Raw genomic sequence first — 20,176 nt, 5'->3', positions numbered from 1 at the left:
TGCATAGATCAGTGCCACACACTAAATTTTGGGTGTATTTTGGTCTGTTAGAAGAAAGTGCCTCCTAAAATTTTAAAGGAAGAAAGACTTATATATGTACCAAATAAGGGGTGATACAGTGAAGGGATGGCAGATGACTGTCAAGATGAAAATTATAAAAGGTTTTATAAACGGAATTGATAAGAAGTTGTTTGAGAAAGAAGATTAAAAAAGAAAAAAAAAAAGGAGAGACTGTGATCAGGCAGGAAACTAGAACAAAGCCATACACTAATGATTTAGGGTATATTTTGATCTGTTAGAAGAATCTGTATCTGAAAATTTTAAATAGAGAAGAACTTATATATATATGCAAAAAATAAGGGTAACTACTATGAAGGGATAAAATATGACTCAAAATGAAAAATAAAAAATGTTTTTTAAAAAAGGGACTGATAAGATGTGGGTTGAAAAAGGGAAAAAGAAAAATTCAAAAAAAAAAAACAGTTAAAAAAATTAACTTTGAAAAACTAATGAATCATGGTAAAAAAGCCATGAATTCTATGTGCAGTATTCCCCTAGCGAGGGAGTTCTTGCGTTCGGTTACCTTGGTCTTGGCTTGCTGGCCCTTCGTGCTGAAATTCTGGGGGAGTGGCCTGTTGCCATGGTTCCCAAATGTCTTTGCTGGAGGCAGAATTGCCCCGCCCTTGTCGGTCCAGGCTAAGCAAGCTGCTCAGGTTTGCTCTTAGGAGCTTTTGTTCCCTGCAAGCTCTTGATACAGCTTTGGAGGACCAGGGTGAAAATGGTGGCCTCCCACTCTTTGCCCGGAGGAGCTGAGAACTTGGGGCACCATCCTCAGTGCACCCCCAGAGAAAAGCAGTCAATCACTCCCGTCTCCCCTGTCTCCGGCCGCACTCCGTGCTCACCCAGCCTGTGACCGATGGTTTCTATCTCTGGCACCCGACCCCGTGTGGAGTCTCCAAACCCATCAGGTCCCTGCGGTGTGCTCCCGCGCTGCTCCTCCCCGGGGAGAAAGGGGAGTCTCCCCGGCTCTGCTGCTTGTTGGGTCCCTGCTGGAGCCGCAGTAGCCCAACTGGGCCGCAATCACAATTTATGGCCACCCCAAGCTGAGAGCCCGCACCTCGGCTCCCTCTTTGCAGCCGGCTTCCCCATTCTGATACCTGGGAGCTTTGCTGCACTCAGGCACCCCCGGTCTTTCTGTGACCCCAAGGGTACTGAGTCCACACTGTCCCGCGAGGTTTCCACCTCCTGCTTAGCCACAGAGTGACGTCCCTCAGCGGAACCGACTTCTAAAAGTTCCAATTTTGTGCTCTGCGGCTCTAGGACTTGCCAGAAGTGGCCGACGGAGGCCCCCTCCCCAGCCATCTATCCTCCCGAATATCGCCTCGGATTCACTTCTCCGCACGTCCTACCTTCCAGTAAGTGGTCACTTCTCTGTTCAGAGAGTTTTTGCTACTCTCTTCGATCTCCTGTTGAGTTCGTAGGTGTTCAGAATGGTTTGATCCCTATTCAGCTGAATTCCTGAGACCAGATGAAATCCAGGTCTCCTACTCCTCCGCCATCTTGCTCCGCCCCCCCATGTATATAACTTTACTATTTTACCTTTTATTTTTTTAAGATTTTTTTAAAGATTATTTTTTATTTGAAAGAGAGTGCAAGAGAGAGAGCATGAGTGCGGTGAGGGGCAGAGGGAATAAGCAGACTCCCCACTGATCAGAGAGCCCGTTGTGGGACTTGATTCCGGGACTCTGGGATCATGAACCACCCAGGGACCCCTACCTTTTATTTTTGAAGGCTCTTTGATAATTTATTATTGCATGATTGTTTCTTTTTCAGACAACTATGGGGTTTTTGTGGGTTTTTTTAAATTTTTAAGGAAGTTTTTTAATATTTCATCTTTATTGAGGTATAATTCACATATAAAATTGTAAGATATTTCAAGCATACATCATAGTGATTCACTATATGTATACATTGTGAAAGAATTCCTCCCTATCTAGTTAATTATCACATCAACTTTATGTATTTTTTTTTTTTTTGGTGAGAACATATATGTTTTACTCTTTTAGCATATTTTGATTATAAAATGCAATATTATTAACTATAGTCACCATGTTTTACATCTCCGGACTTTATTCATCTTCTAGCTGAAAGTTTGAACCCTTTTACCAAGATTTCCACATTTCCCTTACCTCCTAGCCCCTGACAACAACTTTTCTACTCTCTGTTCCTCTGAATTTTGAGCATTACCTTTTTTTAAGATTCCACATATAAATAATACTATGATGATTTTTTCTTTCTCTGTCTGGCTTATTTTACTTAACATAATGCTCTCAGGGTCCATCCATGTTTTTGTAAATGGCAGGATTTCCTTCCTTCTTATGGCTGAGTAATATTCCTCTCTCTCTCTCTCTCTCTGTGTGTGTGTGTGTTAGTGTATATGTATCACATCTTTTTTACCCATTTATCCATTGATGGACACTTAGGATGTTACCATATCATAGTTATTGTGAGTAATTCTGTAGTAAATTTGGGAGTGCAGATATCTCTTTGGGATCCTGTTTTCATTTCCTTTTAATATATACCAAGAAGTGGGATTGCTGGATTATATGGTAGTTCTACTCTTAATTTTTTGAGGAAACTCCATACTGTTTTCCACAGTGGCTGCACCAATTTACACTCCCACCAGTGGTGCACAAGGGTTTTTCTTTCCTCACACTCTCATCAACACTTGTTATCTCCTGTCTTTTTGATAATAGTCATTCTAACAGGTGTAAGATGTTATCTCATTGTGGTTTTGATTTGCACTTCTTTGAAGAATACTGATATTGAACACCTTTTCATGTACTTACTGGCTATTTGTATATCTTCTTTGGAAAACTATTTATTTAATTTCTTTACCTATTTTTTAATCAGATTATTTTCCCACTGTAGAGTTGTGTGAGTTCTTTATATATTTTGGATATTAACCCCTTATCAGATATATGATTTGCAAATATTTTCTGCTATTTCACATTTTGCTTTTTATTTTGTTGATGGTTTCCTTTACTCTGCAGAAGCTTTTTGGTTTAATTCAGTCCTACTTGTCTATTTTTGCTTGTGTTGCCTTTGCTTTTGGTGTTAAGTCCAAAAAAAATCATCCCTAAGCCTGATGGCAAGGAGCTTACCACTCATGTTTTCTTCAAGGAATTTTATGGTTTCATGTCTTATGTTCATGTCTTTAATCTATTTTGAATAAATTTGTGTGTGGAGGGTAAAATAGTGGTCTACTTTCATTCTTTTGTGTGTGGCTGTCCAGGTTTCTCAACACCATTTATTGAAGAGACTGTCCTTTCTCTACTGTATATTCTTAGGTCCTTTGTTGTAAATCAATTGATCATATATGCATGGATTTATTTTTGGGCTCTCACTTTCATTCTATTTCTATCTGTGTCTTTGTATGCCAATACCATACTGTTTTGACTACAGCCTTATAATGCAGTTTGAAATCAGGGAGTGTGATGCTTCCAACTTTGCTCTTCTTTCTCATTATTACTTTACCTATTTGGGATCTTCTGTGCTTTCATAAAAATTTTAGAATTGTTTTTTCTACTTCTATAAAAAAATTCCATTGGAATTTTGATAGAGATTACATTGAATCTATATATTGCTTTGAGTGATACAGACATTTTAACAATATTAATTCTTCCAATCCATGAACATGTAATATCTTTTCATTTATTTATGTCTTTGATTTCTTTCATCAACATTATATAGTTTTCAGTGTATTGATTATTTATTTCTAGGTATTTTATTCTTTTGGTGCAATTGTAATATTTTTAATACAATATCATCTTAAAAATGTTTGGTGGATACCAACTACTTTTTTTTTTTTTTTCTTTTCTTTCCTTATATGTTTCTATACTTATCTGGGCTTTGTTCTCTCAGATTACCAATTTCTTCAAATTCCTGATGATCCTTTCATATCCACTTATGTAAAAGATAACATAATAGAAATATTTACTGTGCAAATGTGGGAGAATTTGTCATAATGCAAGCTTTACTTTTGAGTAATAGAATAAAAATTGCCACTTATACTGAAGGCCCTAAAGTATCCTTTTTTTAATTTTATTTTTTATTTTTTATTTCAGGATGACAATTTCCTTGCTAGATTTCCTAGTTCTTGTCAGATAACTCAACCAATAGCTTTTAGAGAAATTTCCTCCTTCTTTTGCCCAACTAGTATGCCCCAAATTGTTGCACATTTGAATATGCATTTGGAGAGTGTATTGGATAACTGGGAATTCCACGTACAAAGTTTTAATAAATTCTTTTCTATTCCATTTCTCATCCTGTCCTTTATTATACCTATGGTCTCCAAAATCCAAATGTAATGGCTGTCTAGATGTCTGTCCAGGGAATTTGGCCACCCTCCTGCTGTTGTGCCTTCCTTACTCACTGCCTCAATAGAATACACATGTTTCTGCATTTGATTTCTATCTACTAGAAAGTTGTTCTCTGAGTTCTCCTTCATCCCTCAGTTTCATACTGTGGATATGTTAATTAAAATTGTTTTCCTCCTTTCCTATAATTTTAAAATGAGGTTTTGATAGTTACCATTCAGACTTTTATCTGAATTTAAGTGAAATAATTAGAAGAATAATAATGTGAAATTAATATTTATTATATACAAAAAAATTTATTATATACATAAAATACATAAAAATGACTATGCTTTACTATATAACTTACAAATTTCATCTCACTTAATCCTTATAATTCTGTGAGGTTATCATCTCCATTTATAGGTAAAGAGGTTCATGCTTTGAAACATTGAGTGTAATTATGTTAGAGAGTCTCCAAAGATGGCAACCACTAATTCTTTCCTTTGCTTTCTTTGTAGATGTGTCAAGAACTGACTCTAATATCTGTGATTATAAATTGGCCTTGAGACTTACTTTGATCAGCAGACTTTGGCAGAGGTGATGCTGTCCCAGCTCTAGTCTTAGAACTTAAGCATTCTGGAATCTTCTACCTTGTGCCTTATAGAGAAGCCTGCCATCATGCTCTAAATAAGTTCAGGCTGGCATACTGATGTGAGACACTGTGTATGTGTGTGTGTGAGTGAGAAAATTGCACCTAAGGTAATGCAGGTGAAGACAGTTTGGATTTTCCAAGCTAGCACAATCACTAGCTATATGCTGCTACATAAATGACCACATCTAATGACTCAGGGACACAAGAATTGCCCACCTGAGCCCTGTTCAAATACTTAACCTACAAAATTATAAGAAAAATAAATTCCCGTTATTTTAATGCACTAAATTTTAGGAGAGTTGTTATACAAATACAGGTAAGTGAAATTTTAACCTAAGCTCACAAAGCTAGTTTATGGAAAATTGGAATTCATCTCTAAGTATATCCGAGTTGAGAGCCTGAACTTGTAACCAGCACTCTAACTTACCTTATATTATTACAACCTGTGTGCACAGTAGACAGATTGAGACTTTATTAAGTTTATTTTACTCATAATAAATAAAACATGAACAAAATATTAAAAATGCATTTACCATGTAGCAGAGTAACCCACAAACTTGTTGAAACCCAAACAAATATATAAAAGATAAATGGAATCACTAATAATAAGAAAACAAATGAAGAAAGATGTACAGACACACATAAAACTGAGTGTGGTTTAATCAAATAAAAACCTAGATTCTTATCATCCTCTCTTCTTGTCCTAAGACTCTTTTTGAGTTGCATAATCAACATTCCCTCATAAGATATTTACCCACTGTCCATCTCAGAGAGTCTGCAACCTGTCTACAACACTGTGAGAAGTACTGAAGAGAAGGATTCAGCACATTTCCTTTATCCAAGCGCTTTCTGAACATCCTTATTTGGCTTTTTTCTCACCTATGTACCCAAAGAATTTCTAACATGACTTTGCTTTGTTCATACATAAAAGCATGCTCAACTTGGTTCTATTAGTAAAGTACTGTTGAAAAACCTTAATGATAAAATCATCCCATTCATTTTCTTTAGATGTATAATGCATTAACTATTTTGAAGAACTTTCACATACATGTTGTTATGATCAACAGACAATTCTTTAGGGCAAGAGAAAGTTGAAATAAATGCAGAATTGCATTAAGTTCCTTTAGCAACTCTGTAATGTAGGACCAATAAATGGTGTCCTTATTTTGTAGAAAAAGACAAAGAAACACAAAGACCATTCGGTCAGCTGGTCAGCCCAGAGCTGCCTCAGCACTCTGGATTCAGAGCTCCTGTTCCCTTCTTTACTTTGACATCTGATGCTGTGTGAAATACAGGCTATATTTTCCTCAGCTTCTCAACACCAGTCTTTGTTGCCAATTTTCTGATGATGTAGTAAAGAAATTTAATGGAAAACATTTGATTCTGATAATCAGTTTCCTATTGACACTAAATAAATATGTCAATTTGTTTATTCCACAAATATTTATTGTCTTGGAGGTACAGTTATGATGGAAGTATTCTCTAACCTGTGGAGTGTTTTATCTAGTGGATGAAAAATAGACATTTAAGCCAGTATGGTGACAAACATAAAATTTATATTCAAAATAAGATGAAAGCACTAAACAGAGATTAATTTTACTAAATAATAAATGTGGCTGATTAAAATTTAGAATATCTGGATTCATGAATATATTTCTTCAGCCAAATAGGACCTCAAAAGCTGCTTCTGAAGAGTACAGACATGTATTCCAGGGATTTTTTAACATTTATATTTTGTTTTACTCTTTGTGACAACTTGAAAGCACAACTTCTAATATCCATGGACCACTGTAATGTAATTTAGTTTGGGAAGTTGGTTCTCATGTGAAAATTCCACTTGACCATTTTCCATCTTGTCTGTGAAGAGTTTTTGTAAGCTGTATTGTACTGAAAATACAACCATGGTCAAAAACCAAGAGTTACCAGAATAGACAGTTATTGGTAAAGATTGTAAAATACCCAAGATTTTTCTTAACTTGACATTGAAAGAGGATACTTTGATAGATTGCATATGTGTATGCCTCTTGATTTGGAATTATAGAAAAGTAGGTGTAAATCTCACCAAACAAACACAGAAACAAATGTCTTTTTTTTTTTCAAAAGCCATTAAACTCAAATGTGAAACATTTCCTGCTGGTTATATTTAGATCTCCAACAAACACAAGATTATCAGGTTGTCGATGAGATCTGAGCAATTACAACATAAACAAAACCAAGGAAAATGACAAAAATTGAAATGGAATGGGCACTGAAATAGCATTTGCTGAGGGATTGAAATCCTGCTTTGAAATGCTATTAGCAAACACTCCTGGTGCTGTGCTGAATGATTGTCTGTATGTAGTTCACCTAGAAAGGTTGTTTTGGCATAGAGGAATGAGTATAAAAATCAGGAGATGTGGGCTTTCTTCTTCACCCTGACAAATAAACTTGCTTTGAGTATTTTGTCAAGTTAATTTTTCTAATGCTCAATTTATGCCATGTAACATTAGGCAAAAGGCTTCAAAATTTCCAAAAACCATTCTGCCAGATAAAAAAAGTAACTGACTTATAGTAGAATTACACATTTGAAATAAGAAGGCCTGGATTGAAATTCGAGCTGATTTATTAGTTATTCATAAGTGAGTAATTTCAAATATTTAAGCGTCAGTTTTCAAACATTCATTTGGGGATAACTATACCTAAATTTCCTGTTGCCTAACTCAAGGACAACAGATATTTCTTAAAGAGAACTTTTTTAAGTTTTCATTAGGGACTCAACAATTGATTGTTCATCAATTCATTTATCAAATGGTGTCAGAAATGATTCTTATTGCATAAATGTCTCTATCAAATTAATCAACTTTGTCTTCATCAGATTTCTAGGAAATGTGACTCACAGAGTGTGAAGACTGGAAGGCCTTAATAAAGGATCAAGGCCTATTCACATCACTTTAAGAAAAGGCATATTGGAAAAGCAAGGCTGATATTTTTGCCTCTATTCAAACACCAAGACTCAGACTAAGACTATCATAACTAGGTTAAAGACTAAATAAAAATTATCTGAACAAAGTTTTATTTATGTGAAATTTAAACCAAATGGAACACAAAAATTTAAATTTGAAACTGATTAAATAGTAGTAAACATTTGCATATAGTTATAGTACTTTCTTCCAAATTAACTTTACTATTAAAAAAAGAATTTCATTTGCATGTGAGATTTGAATATGGGTGTAGTCTTATATAAAGGTTAAAAACTAAGATTTTTTTCCCCTAAGACTTTTATTGATGATACAGAATATAAGAGAAGAAAAAGAGATTTCTGTGTTGTAGAAATAGGGCCAAGGGGATACAGTCAAATAAACTGTATATAATGATATTACTCACCTTTATTATACTCTCCTATATTTTTGCTCACTTTATTCACAGCATATTACAAATCATAAATACAATGTCTCCATTATCTCAGTTATATTACTTACACACAGAGCCTATGAGGAAATATGAACAAAGGGTGTTATTAGCCTTCAGGAAATGACCAAAAGAAATTCAGAAAGAGAATTAATATGGTAAACCCAAGTTAAGAACTGTATTTGCTCTCCATGTAATGGATGGTTCCCTTTTTTTAAATCAAGTTTCTTAATAGTCTCACTTTTATTATTTAAAAGACAACTAAGTTTCTTTAAAAAATGTTCTATCCAAAAAATGTATGCTGAGAATTAAATTCTTCTTAGGAAAAAATATCATAAATAATAAATGTTTATTTGAGGGCCAGAAAATTAAATATTTGGAAAACCTATAATACTGTTAATTCTTTACACTAAATTTATTTCTTTTAAAAATATATATAATCCACAGTAGTAAAGCTCCTGTATAAAACATGTCAGTGTTTTAACAATTTTGACCGAGAGAAATTCTTCTAGCTAACATGAAATTCCTTTACTATGTCTTAACCTGTCAGAGCTATAATTTATGAATTTGCTTCAGGAAGAAAATTCTACTGGTAGCATTTCAAACAAAACAAACAAAACAAAACAAAACATGTGTCTATGTGTTGTAGCAAAAAGGAAGATTGGAAGGAGTTCAGTTTGGTTGTAAGCAAGTATTTCTAGACCTTCCTTAGGTCAGCTGATTGCAATAAGAGACCAGCTAAATGGCAGTGCATGACACTGAACAGCCTTGGTGAGGAGTGTTGACACTTAACCTGTCAGTCCTCACTAGGATATCTATTGAGGAGAGACAAACAGTGAAATAGATTAACAGTGCAATAATCAGGGACAGATATGAGAATGGTGGTGATTTGGGACTAAGGCAATAACTACACCTTCCTTCCTTTAAAATTTGGATAATTTGTTAAATATAGCTTTTTGCATACATTTTCACTTTTAAATATTTGTATTTAAATATTATTTGCCTTGATCATTACCATGTTTTTTTGGTGATTTTTAAGATTTTGTGCCTAATGCAAGCAGGAAAGCCTATGATGAGATAAATCCCAGGATAATCTCTCTGGAGATAGGCAGGTATTGATATGGGAAGAGTATTTTTTGGCAGAAGCCGGGGGACAACTCCTGGGATTATGTTTTGAGGGTGCTTGGCCAAGCAGGCTGGCATGTAAGACTGAATAAGCAAGGATTCACTGACTTGGGGTACTTCCTTGGGATTCGGGATTTAGTAACCTGGCAAGGATCCCTTAGGACTGATAAACCTGCTGCTGGAGTGTCCTAAAGGCCTGGAAAGGTAGTAAAGTGGAAATAGCGAGTGGTCCCAGCAGACAGGAGAGGAAGGAATAGACTCTGGTAAAGGAGATATGTGGGAATGAAGATAATGTGAGGCCAGAAGCTGACTGAATGGCAATATTCCATGGAGAACCCAGAGGACATGCCATTTCCCAGCAGCATCAGTGATGTCTTAGTGAAAGGAGTCCACTAGTGGTTCTCTTCTGCAGGCCAGATTGATGGTGGCAGGCATTCACAGACACATGCTCATTCATAGCCAAGGGCATGGAGGCTACCGGGCAGCTATGAAACATCAGGAACTGGGGGGTTACAATTGCTCTCAGGTCTGGCAAGTTAGCAGAAGCAGCCCAGTGATTGACCTCAGAAAGCAGCAGAGATGGAGTTTTTTGGTAATACAAATAAAGCCACTATGAACACTGGCATACAAGTCTTTTTTTTTTTTTTTGGCATACAAGTCTTTGAATGAACATATGTTTTCATTTCTCTTGGATTAGTGTCTGAGAGTGCAAAAACTGTTGGTTAACATTTTAAGAAACTTAAATTTTTTTCAAAGTTACAGATGTTCCAGATAGTTGCCAACAATTGATATGGCCAGTCTTTGTAATTTTAGCCATTCTAATAGATGTGATGTGGCATTGCATTGGAGTTTAACTTGCATTTCTATTAATGAGAATTTTTTCATGTGCATACTCACCATCCATATAGTATTTTAATGAAGCATTTGTTAAATTTTTGCACATTTTATTATTGTGTTTATTAGCTGAGTTTAATAACTATGTATTCTGAATATGTGTCCTTTATGTGCATAGCAAGCATATTTTATTAGTCTGAGACTTGTATTTTTTTTTATAAAGACTTCATTTTTTAGAACAACTTTAGGTTCACAATAGATTGAGGGGAAGGTACAAAGATTTCCTATATCCCCCTCCCCGCAAACATCCACAGCCTCCCCCATTATCAACATTACTCATATTGGTACATTTGTTACCGAGGACAAACCTACACTGACACATCATAATCATCTAAAGTCCATAGTTTACCTTACATTCAGTGTGAGCATCACAGATTCTGTGAGTTTGGACAAATGTATAACAACATGTATCCATCATTATAATATCATATAGAGTATTTTCACTGCCCTACAAATCCACCATTCTCTGATTATTCACCCTGCCTCCCCCACAGCTCTGGCAACCACCATCTTTTCAAATTAGCTTTTTTTTACTTAGTAATATGCATTTACATTTTCTTTATGTCTGCCCATAGCTTGATAGCTTGTTTCTTACGTTATTTGGATGTACCACGCTTTATTAATCCATTTACCTATAGGACATCTTGATTGATCACAGATACATGCTCATTCATAGCCAAGGGCAATTATGAATAAAGTTGTTATAAACATCCATGTGCAGGTCTTTGTGTGGATATAAGTTTTCAATTTATGTGGATAAATACCAAGGACTACTTTTGCTGGATCATATGGTAAGAGTAGATTTAGTTTTATAAGAAACAGCCAAATAGTCATTCAAATTGGCTGTACCATTTTACATTCCTTCCAGCAATGTATGAGAGTTCTGGTTGCTCCACATCCTCACCAGTATTTGGTGTTGTTAGTGTCCTATGCTTTGGCTATTCTAACAGGTGTGTAGTGGTATCCTATTGTTATTTTAATTTGCACTTGTTTGATGACCCATGACGTGGAACATTCTTTTATATCCTTTTTTGTTATCTTTGTATCTTTTTTGGTAAGGTATCTGTTAAGGTTTTTATTCCATTTTTAATCAGGTTGTTTTCCTATTGTTGAGTTCCAAGAGTTTTTTTTTTTAATATTTTGGATAACAGTCTTCTATCACATGTGTCTTTGGCAAATATTTTCTGCCAGTTTATGACTTACTGTCTATTTTTCTTGATTCTGTCTTTTGCAGAGCACACATCTTTAATTTGAATGAACTCCAGTTTATCAATTATTTCTTTCATGTATCATATCTTTGGTATTGTATTTAAATAAAAAGGCATCACCATGCCCAAGATCATCTGGAATTTCTCCTATGTTACCTTTGTAGGAGTTTTAAAGTTTTGCATTTTACATTTAGGCCTGTGATCCATTTTGAGTTAGCTTTCGTGGACAGTGTAAGATCTGTGTTTAGATTCATTGTTTTTTGTATGTGATGTCCAGTTCCATCACCATTTATTAAAGAGACTACCTTTGTTCCACTGTACTGCTTTGCTCTTTTGTCAATGATCAGTTGACTTTATTTACATGGGCATATTTGTGGACCTCTATTCTGTTTCACTGATCTATTTGTCTATACTTTCACCAATACCACACTATCTTGAGTACTGTAGCTTTATAATAAGTGTTGAAGCCAGGTAGCATCAGTTCTCCAACTTTGTTCTCTTTCAATATTGTGTTAGCTAATCTAGGTCATTTGTCTCTGCATATAAAATTTAGAATCAACTTGTTGATATCCATAAAATAACTTGTTGGAGTTGTAATGTTTATTTCATTGAATCTATAGTTAAAATTGGAAATACTGATAAAATTGAGTTTTCCTATCTGTGAGTATGGACTATCTTTATGTTTCTTTAGTTCTTCTTGATTTTATTTACCAGTTTTGTAGTTTTCCTCATATAGATCTTGTATGTGTTTTGTTAGATTTATATCCAAGTGTTTTATTTATTTGGGTGCTAATATAAATGGCATTGTTTTTAATTTCAAATTCTACTTATTATTGGTATATAGGAAAGTAATCATCTTTTGTATATTAACCTTATATCCTGCAACCTTGCTATAATTGCTTATTACTACCAGGAGGGATTTTTGTTTATTCTTTTGGATTTTCTACATAAATTATCATGGCATTTATGAACAAAGACAGTTTTACATTTTCCTCCCCAATCTGTGCTACTTTTATTTCTTTTTCTTGGCTTATTGAAATAGCAAGGATTTCCAGTTAAAGGAGAAATTATTGCCTTGTACCTGATTTTAATGGGAAAACTTCAAGTTTCTCACCATTAAGTTTGGTGTTAGTAATAGGTTTATTTTGAATTTTTTTTTTCAAATTAAGGAAGTTAACCTCTATTCCTAGTTTACTGAGAGTTTTTATCATGAATGAGTGTTGAATTTTGTTAAGTACTTTTTCTGTGTCTATTGATGTGATCATGTGATTTTTGTTATCAGGTCTATGAATGAGATGGATTATAATTGAGTTTCAATTATTGAATCAGCTTTGCATATTTGTTGTAATTTCCACTTGGTCATAATGTATAATTATTTACATCTTTTGGATTCAACTTACTAATATTTTGTTGAAGAATTTTGCCTCTATGTTTGTTTTCTTTCTTTTTTGTGTGTGTGGAGGTTACTATTTTTATTCAATTTACTTAAACTAAAAAAAAAAAAAAATCACCCATTTCTCCTATCCCCCACCCCCTGCCTCTGACAACCACTAATTTGTTCTCTATACCTATGAGCTGTGAGCTTGTTTTTTTATTAAAAATATTTTTATAGATTCCACTATAAGAGAAATTATATGGTATTGTCTTTATCTGACTTATTTCACTAAACATAATGCCCTCAAGGTCCATATATGTTGTTGAATTATTTTTTATGGCTGAATAATGTTCCACTGTAAGTATATACCACATCTTCTTTATCCATGCATCCATTGATTGACACCTAGGTTTTTTCCATATTTTGGCTATTGTAAATAATGCTACAATTAACATAGGGCATACATATACCTTTTTAAGTTAGCATATTTGTTTTCTTAAGATAAATGCCCAAAAGTGGAATTTCTGGATCCTTTCAGTATTTGAGGAAACTTCATACTGTTTTCCATAGTGGCTGTACTAATTTACATTCCCACAACAGTGCATAATTTTTCCTTATTCTCCTCATTCTCACTAACATTTATTATTCCTAGTCTTTTGATAAATTCATTCTAAGGTGTGAGGTTGTAACTTGTTATGGCTTTGATTTGTATTTCCCTGATGATTAATGATGTAAGCCATCTGGATGTCTTCCTCAGAAAAATGTTTATCCAGACTTTCTGCCTTTTTAATTGGATTGTTTGGGGTTTTTTATTGAGTTGTAGGAGTTCTTTATATATTTTGGATATAACATCTAAAAGGATATATGATTTTCAAATATCTTCTCCCATTCTGCAGGTTTTCTTTTAATTTTATTGATGGCTTCCTTTGCTGTGCAAAAGTTTTTAGTTTAATGTAGTCTTACTTGTTTATTTTTACTTGTGTTGTTTTTGCTTTTGATGTCAAATTTATAAAATCACTGCCAAGACTGACATCAAGACTACTGCATGTGTTTTCTTCTAGGAGCTTCGGGTCTCACGTTCAACTCTTTAGTCCATTTTGAGTTAATTTCTGTGTATCAAGTAAAGTGGTCCAGTTTCATACTTTTGCATGTGGCTGTCCAGTTTTCCCAACACCATTTATTGAAAAGACTGCCCTCTCTCCATTGCATATTCTTGATTTCTTTATTGTAAATTAATTAACCATATATGCATGGGTTTATTTATGGGTTATTTTGTTCTATCAATCTTTGTGTTTGTTTTTATACTAAAATCATACACTGTTTTAATTACCATAGCTTTGTAATATAGTTTGTAATTAGGGATCATGATGCCTCCAGCTTTGTTCTTTCTCAAGATTGCTTTGGCTATTTGGGGTCTTTTGTGGCTCCATGCAAATTTTAAGATTGTTTGTTCTATTTCTATGAAAAATTTCATTGGAATTTTGATAGAAATTACATGAATCCATAGATTGCTTTGCATATTATGAATATTTTAACAATATTAAATCTTTCAAATCATGAACATGAAATATTCTTTCCATTTATTTGTGATTTCTATTCCTTTAAATTTGTTCAGATATGTTTTATGACCAAGAACGTGGTATATTTTAGAGAATGTTCCAAATGTGCATTCTTCTGTTGTTGGATGGAGTAGTCTATGGATGTCAATTATATCTAGTTGTTGAGCTCAACTATATCCTTACTGATTTATTTACTGCTCAATCTATTTCTAAGAGAGTGGTGTTGATGTCTCCAGCTATAATATTGGATTCATCCATTTCTTCTTGCAGTTCATTCAGCTTTTGCCTCATGTAGCTTGATGCTCTGATGTTAGGCATATACACATTCAGAATTGTTATGTCATCTTGGAAAACTGACCCCTTTATCATTATATAATATCTTTCTTTATCCTTGATAACTTTGTTTACTTTGAAAGCTACTTTATCTGAAATTAATACAGCTGGTCCTGCTTACTTTTGATTAGTACCAGTATGGCATATTTTTCTTCATCCATATACTTTAGTCTATGTGTGTCTTTATATTTAAAGTGGGTTTCTTGTAGACAACATATAGTTGTGTCCTGTTTTTTGATCCACTCTGACAATCTTTGTTTTTTAATTGGTCTATTTAGACTAGTGACATTCAAACTGATCATTGATATAGTTGGATTAATATATACCATATTTGGTTAGTGTTCTCTGAAATTTCTGGGTTTGTGGTTTTGTGTCTGACATTAACTGGGGGGAAATTCTCAGTCATTATGTGTTTTGAATACTTCTTGTGTTCCTTTCTCTCCCCTCCCCTTCAGGTTTTCTCATTATGCAAATACAACACCTTTGTAGTTGTCCCATAGTGCTTGGATATTCTCTTTTTGTTTTTGTTTTGTTTTTAGTTGTTTTTGTTTTGTTTTATTTTGCTTTGCTTTTCACTTTACAAGGATTCTATTGATATGACTTCTAGCTCAGATATTCTTTCCTCAACCATATCCAGTCTACTAATAAGCCCATCAAAGGAATTCTTTATTTCTTTATAGTTTTTACATCTTTAGATTTTCTTTTTAGTTCTTTCTTAAGATTTCCATATATCTGTGTATATTGCTCATCAGCTCTTGCATGCTATTTTACCTATTAAACCCCTTAGTATATTAATCATAGTGTTTAAATTCCCTATCTGATAATTCTAACATCCTAACCATGTATAGTTCTGATGCTTGCTTTGTCTCTTCAAATTGTGTTTTCACCTTTTGGTATGACTTGTAAGTTTTTCTTGATAGCCAGGCAGGATATACTGAGTATAAAAATATGCATTTAGTAATGTAGTGGTGAGGTGTAGGTCAAGAGAAAGTGTTTTATAGTCTTATGATTAGGTGTCAGTCATTTAGTCAACTTATGCTTCTGGACTGTACACATTTCAAGTGCTTTTCAGTATTTTTATCCTCAGTTATGTGGGACAGGATGGCTAGAGTGGGCTGGAGTTAGGTATTTCCTTTCCCCAGGTCAATTAATTTCTTTTTTTTTTCCTCTTTGATACCCATCACCAGGCTAACCCACCCCCCGCTCTAGAACTCTGTTTCTCAGAGTCCATAGTCTCTCATGGTTCGTCTCCCCCTCCGATTCCCCTCCTTCATTTATCCCTTCCTACTCTCTTCTTCTTTCTTTTTTTTTTAACATATAATGTATTATTTGTTTCAGAGGTACAGGTCTGTGATTCAACAGTCTTCCACAATTCACAGCACTCACCATAACACATACCCTCCCCCATGTCTATCACCCAGCCACCTCATCCCTCCCACCCCCCACCACTCCAGCAACCCTCAGTTTGTTTCCTGAGATTAAGAATTCCTAATATCAGTGAGGTCATATGATACATGTCTTTCTCTGATTGACTTATTTTGCTCAGCATAATACCCTCAAGTTCTATCCATGTCATTGCAAATGGCAAGATTTCATTCCTTTTGATGGCTGCATAATATTCCATTGTATATATATCTCACATCTTCTTTATCCATTCATCTGTTGATGGACATCTTGGCTCTTTCTATAGTTTGTGGACATTGCTGCTATAAACATTGGGGTGCATGTACCCCTTTGGAGCACTGCATTTGTATCTTTGCAGATGATATGATACTTTATGTGGAAAACCCAAAAGAATCCACCCCAAAACTGGTAGAACTCATACAGGAATTCAGTAAAGTGGCAGGATATAAAATCAATGCACAGAAATCAGTGGCATTCCTATACACCAACAAGACAGAAGAAAGAGAAATTAAGGAGTAGATCCCATTTACAATTGCACCCAAAACCATAAGATACCTAGCAATAAATCTAACCAAAGAGGCAAAGAATCTGTACTCAGAAAACTAAAATACTCATGAAAGAAATTGAGGAAGACACAAAGAAATGGAAAAGCATCCCATGCTCATGGATTGGAAGAACAAATATTGTGAAGATGTCAAGGCTACTTAGAGCAATCTACACATTTAATGCAATCCTTATCAAAATACCATCAGCTTTTTTCAAAGAAATGGTCAATTAGTTTCTGTTAATATTCCTGTAGGTTAGGCTCTGGTTAACCTGTTTCCTCTGAGGGCAGCCCCCCCTTTTTTTTAATTTAATTAGCCAACATATAGTATGTCATTAGTTTCAGATACAGTGTTCAATAATTTATCAGTTCTGTATAACACCCAGTGCTCATCACATCACATGCCTTCCTTAATACCCTTCACCCGATTATTACCCCATCCCCCCCACCTCCCCTCCAGCAACTTTCAGTTTGTTTCCTATAATTGAGTCTTACCATTTACCCCATCCCCCCCACCTCCCCTCCAGCAACTTTCAGTTTGTTTCCTATAATTGAGTCTTACCATTTACATCGAGGGCAGGCCTTTCTATGAATAACAGAGTATTCTGGTGTCTTTCAGAAGAGTTTTTTTTTTTTCCCTTGCCCCTGCCAGAAGTCTGAGAAAATTTTTCTGACAATTACTCTGGGAATCTGGTAAGATTTACTCCTGAAAATAAATACCACAAGATTATGTGGGCTAACCCCCCAGTGCCCAGGTCCCCTAGAATCTTTAACTCTTAGTATTGCCCACACTGAACCCCCAGCAATGCATCAGTTACAGAGCAGGTCTTACCTTGGTGCTTGTTCCTGTGATGGTTTCCCTAGTGAGTAGCTGTTCTGGGAAGCTGCAGCTCCCTGTATTCTCCAGTCTGTCTATCCAACCCTGGGGGGTTGTGGTTTGCCCTGTGTCTTCCCCTCTCATGGATCCAAGGAAAGTTATTGATTTTTTACTGTTCAGCTTTTTGCTTGTTGTTAGGATGGAATGGTGACTTTCAAGCTTCTTACATATGGGGCTGGAAACTGGAAGTCTGGCTTGTCTTTTCATTATCATAAAAATGTCTTTCAAAAAGTCGAAATTTAAAATTTTTAGAAACCTAGTTTATGATTTTTTTCTCTTTCCTTTTTTTTTTTTTGATGTGCCATTATTGTCATATTTAAGAAATCTTTGCCTAATTCTAGGTCAAAACTATTTTCTCCTATGTTTTAATTTTCAAAAAGTCAATTTTTTATTTTATATTTAGGTCTATGGATCAAATTTTTTGTTATTATTTTTGTTTTGTTTTTTGCATATGGATATGCAATTGCTCCAGTGACATATAAACGTGTGTGTGTGTGTGTGTGTGTGTGTGTGTGTGTGTGTGTGTGGTGTTCTGTTTTGTTTTTTGGAAAATTTTTCTTTCTCCCCTGAGTTGTTTAAATTTTCTTAAATACATATGTATTTAAGATGTATAGATGTATAGGGGCACCTGGGTGGCTCAGTTGGTTAAGCGACTGCTTTCAGCTCAGGTCATGATCCTGGAGTCTGGAGTCCCAGGATAGAGTCCCACATCAGGCTCTCTGCACAGCAGGGAGTCAGCTTCTCCCTCAGACCCTCTTCCTTCTCATGCTCTCTATCTCTCATTCTCTCTCTCTCAAATAAATAAAAATAAAAAAAATCTTGAACAAAAAAAGATGTATGGATGTATAGATTTATGGATGTATGAAAGGGTCTCTATTTTGTTCCATTGCTATATTTTTCTATCACTATGCCAATGTCATGTTTTTGATTTTTAAATTAAGCCTTGAAATAGGTAGTGTTAGTCTTCCAACTCTATTTTTTTAGAGTAGTTTATTTTATTCTGGGCCATTTCTTTTCCATAACACTGATAGAATCTGCTTGTCAAATTTTACAAAAAGTCTGCTGGGATTTTTATTAAAAATTAAGAATTAATTAATAAATAAAATTAATAATGTATTAAATTTATTTCTCTCTATATATTTTAATTTATCTCATCACTGTTGTACAGTTTTAATATAGGTCCTGTATATCTTTTGTCAGTTTTATCCTATTTTATATCCTTAATTATGTCATGCTATTCCAAAGCTATTGTTCTCTTTATTTTAAATGCTTAATTGCTTGTTGCTAGGATATGTAAATAAAACTAGCTTTCATAGTGATATTATATCCTGCAACTTTGCTGAACTTACTAGTTCTAATAGAATTTTGGTAGATTCCATGAGATTTTCCATTGGCAATCATATCATCTGTGAACACAGTTTTTTTTTATTTTTATTGTTATGTAAATCACCATACATTACCTCATTAGTTCTTGATGTAGTGTTCCATGATTCATTGTTTGTGCATAACACCCAGTGCTCCACACACAACGTGCCCTCCTTAATACCCATCACCAGGCTAACCCATCCTCCCACCCCTTCCCCTCTAGAACCCTCAGTTTGTTTTTCAGAGTCCATCATCTCTCATGGTTCCTCTCCCCCTCCGACTTACTCCCCTTCATTCTTCCCCTCCTGCTATCTTCTTTTTCTTTTTTCTTAACATATCTTGCATTATTTGTTTCAGAAGTACAGATCTGTGATTCAACAGTCTTGCACAATTCACAGTGCTCACCATGGCACATACCCTACCCAATGTCTATCACCCAGCCACCCCATCCCTCCCTCCCCCCCCACCACTCAGCAACACTCAGTTTGTTTCCTGAGATTAAGAATTCCTCATATCAGTGAGGTCATATGATACATGTCTTTCTCTGATTGACTCATTTCACTCAGCATAACACCCTCCAGTTCCATCCACATCGTTGCAAATGGCAAGATCTCATTCCTTTTGATGGCTGCATAATATTCCATTGTGTATATATACCACCTTTTCTTTATCCATTCATCTGTCGATGGACATCTTGGCTCTTTCCACAGTTTGGCTATTGTGGACATTGCTGCTATAAACATTGGGGGGCACGTACCCCTTCGCATCCCTACATTTGTATCTTTGGGGTAAATACCCAGTAGCGCAACTGCTGGATCGTATGGTAGCTCTATTTTCAACTGTTTGAGGAACCTCCATACTGTTTTCCAGAGTGGCTGCACCAGCTTGCATTCCCACCAACAGTGTAGGAGGGTTCCCCTTTCTCCACATCCCCGCCAACATCTGTCGTTTCCTGACTTATTAATTTTAGCCATTCTGACTGGTGTGAGGTGGTATCTCATTGAGGCTTTGATTTGGATTTCCCTGATGCCGAGCGATGTTGAGCACAGTTTTAATCCCTTTTTATCTTGATGTATTTTTCTTCCTTGTTTC

Source organism: Eumetopias jubatus, unplaced genomic scaffold (assembly GCF_037043125.1).
Source record: "Eumetopias jubatus isolate StellerSeaLion01/CBP00866 unplaced genomic scaffold, mEumJub1_p1.0 scaffold_4, whole genome shotgun sequence".
Classification (NCBI taxonomy): Eukaryota; Metazoa; Chordata; class Mammalia; order Carnivora; family Otariidae; genus Eumetopias; species Eumetopias jubatus.
This window is presented reverse-complemented; position numbering follows the sequence as displayed.